The 2919-nt window shown below is 36.2% G+C and overlaps 1 protein-coding gene across 1 annotated transcript in view; it reads right to left on the bottom strand.

The window, feature by feature from the left end:
- Positions 1-2919, bottom strand: part of SNX31 (sorting nexin 31) — a 61583-nt gene that overhangs the window by 12128 nt on the left and 46536 nt on the right. The gene's annotated exons all lie outside the window — the stretch shown is intronic.

The raw sequence follows: 2919 nt of genomic DNA, 5'->3' as shown, positions 1-2919 counted from the left end.
GGGGTGGGGGGAGGGGGGCGGTGTTATTTGAGCAGAAGTAGAAATTATCCAAGTTTGTTGTATGTGTTTTTGCGGGGAAGGGGGGTGACGGTGACAAGTGGTTCCTGGTAGAAGAGAAAACAAGTGCAAATGCACTGAGGCCTGAGGGAACGTGGCACACTGGAGTGTGGCTGAAGCACAGACTGCGAGGCATGGGGGGTGGTGAGAAAAGGGGCTTAGAGAAGCAGGGTAGGGCCAGATCCTGAAAGCCTGGAGAAAGCCCCTGTGGTTTTTGCTGTACAGCATCTGTCCCTTTCTCTTCTAGTACTGGAGTTTCAAATTCCCTTGGGAAAAATTTCCCTCTTCGCTGTGGCTCTCTAGGTAGGACTGTCAGGAAATGCTGCCCTCCTGGAGGATGGCACATGTATTGCATGGTTTATGAATTCTATCTCACTAAAACTGTTACAAAGGAAGAGAATGATGGTGTGGTGTTGGTGGAGGGATAGACACAAAGATCAGTGGAACAGAGCAGAGAATCCAGAAATATACCCACACAAATGTGCACAACTGATTTTTGACAAAGGTACAAAAGCAGTTCAATTGAGAAAAGACAGCCTTTTCAGCAAGTGGTGCTGGAGCAATTGGACTTCCATAGGCAAAAAAAAAAGGAACCATGTTCTAAATTTCACACCCTATATGCAAATTAACGCAAAATGGGTCATGGACTTAAATGTATAACCTATAACTATACAACTTTTAGGAAAAAAAAAACCAACAAAAAAACCCGGGGAAAAACCCTTCAGGATTTAGGGTTTGGCAGAGAATTCTTAGACTTGACACCAGAAACACAATAAAAAAACAGATGAATTAGACTTCATCAAAATTAAAATCTTTTGCTCTGCAAAAGGCCCTATTAAGAAAATAAAAAACTGCAAAGTGAAAGAAAATATTTGCAAACTGCATATCCAACAAAGGACTAGTATCTAGAATAAATTTAAGTACTCTCAAAACTCAACAGTAAACAAACAATCCAATTGCAAAATGGGTGAAAGATATGAAAAGACATTTCACCTAAGAAGATATACAGATGGCAAATAAGCACATGAAAAGATGTTCAACATCATTAGCCATGAGAGAAAAGCAAATCAAATCAAATCATTAAATACCATTAAACACTTATCAGGGTGGATAAAATAAAAAATAGTGAAAACACACAATTGCTGAGGAGGATACAGAGAGACTGGATTGCTCATACATCACTGGTGGGAATGTAAACTGGCACAGCCCCCTTGAAAACAGTTTGGCAGTTTCCTAAAAAATTAAATACGCAATTTCCACATGACTCAGCAATTGTACTCCTGGGCATTTTTCCTAGAAAAATGAAGACCTGTGCTCAGACAAAAGCTTATACATGAATATTTGTAGAAGCATTATTCATAATAACTAAAAACTGGAAACGACTAGATAGTGGTTAAACAAATTTTAGCCATTCCCTACCGTGGAATACTGCTCAGCAACAAAAAGAAACAAACTACTGAAATACACAACAAGCTGAATGAATTTCCAAAGAATTATGCTAAGTAAAGGAAATCCCAAAAAGCTACATAATGTTTGATTATATTCATGTAATATTATTTTATTTTTTAAGGTAATCAATTCCTTGCTTTTATTTATATTTTTACCTCCTAAACACTGTCAATTCTTATTATTCACAGTAGTCGTGTTCTATAATGATACCATAAGCACTAAATTAGTGGGTACTGAAAAACAGCCCAAGGGGAAATATAGGTTTAGGCTCCTGTGAACCTCTGGTCACAACGTTTTCATCAACCGATCAATATATAACCTTGTTTTATGTGTGTTTGTTTTTTCAGTTGAGGTATAACTGATATGCAAAAAACTGCACATATTTAATGTACATAATTTGAAGAGTTTGGACATATGCATATATACATGAAATCATCACCACAATCAAGTAATAAATATATCCATTACCTCCAAAAGTTTTATATAATATTCTTGAAATGATACAATATGAAAATGTCAAATAGATTAGTGGTTGCAAGGGTTTAAGGAGGGATGGGGGTGGGAGAAAGTGGATGCAGCTATAAAAAGCCAACATGAGAGATCCCTGTGATGATGGAAATGTCTTGACTCTTCATTGTATCAATGTCAATACCCTGGGTGGGGATGTCGTACTATAGTTTTGTAAGATGTAGTAATGGGAGAAAAGTGGGTCAAGTGTATGCAGAATCTCTGTACCATTTCTTTCAACTGCATGTGAATCTACAATTATGTCAAAAATAAAAGTTTCCCTAAAAAATAATTAACTGTTTAAAGCAAAAATAATTATAACATAGCATGAGGCTTATATGTAGAAATAAAGTATAGCAACAAATACCACAAAGGACAGAAGGGACAAATAGAGGTACACTGTTGTAAGGTTTTTACCCTTTTTGTGAAATAGTGTAATATTTGAAAGTAGACTGTAATAGGTTAAAGATATATATTAAAATCTCTTAAATCACCATAAATTTAAAAGGTATAGCTAAAAATAAAAACCAATGGTGCAAATGAGTAGAATCATAAAATAGTCACTCAGTCAAAAGAAGGCAGGAAAAGAAGGAAGAAACTGATAAAACTCAAAGAAATGGACAAAAATCTACAATTATAGTTGAAGATTTTAACACTCCTCACAATAACTGATAGAACGAGTAGAGAGAAATGTGTAAGGACAGAGGCTATTTGAACACCATCAGCTGCTTGACGTAACTGACATTTATAGACCATTCTACCCAATAGTGGCAGCATATATTTACACTCCTTTCAAGTGCACATTGGACATTTCAAGCTAGACCAAACTTTGGGCCACAAAACAAGTTCCCATAGTTTAAAAAGCCTGAAATCATATGATATATATTTGTCTGACCCCCAGAGGGA

The sequence above is a fragment of the Lipotes vexillifer genome, unplaced genomic scaffold (genome assembly GCF_000442215.2).
Source record: "Lipotes vexillifer unplaced genomic scaffold, Lipotes_vexillifer_v1.1 scaffold10, whole genome shotgun sequence".
NCBI classification, from domain to species: domain Eukaryota; kingdom Metazoa; phylum Chordata; class Mammalia; order Artiodactyla; family Lipotidae; genus Lipotes; species Lipotes vexillifer.
Note: the sequence above shows the minus strand (reverse complement) of the source record. Positions and strands in the feature narration are given on the sequence as shown.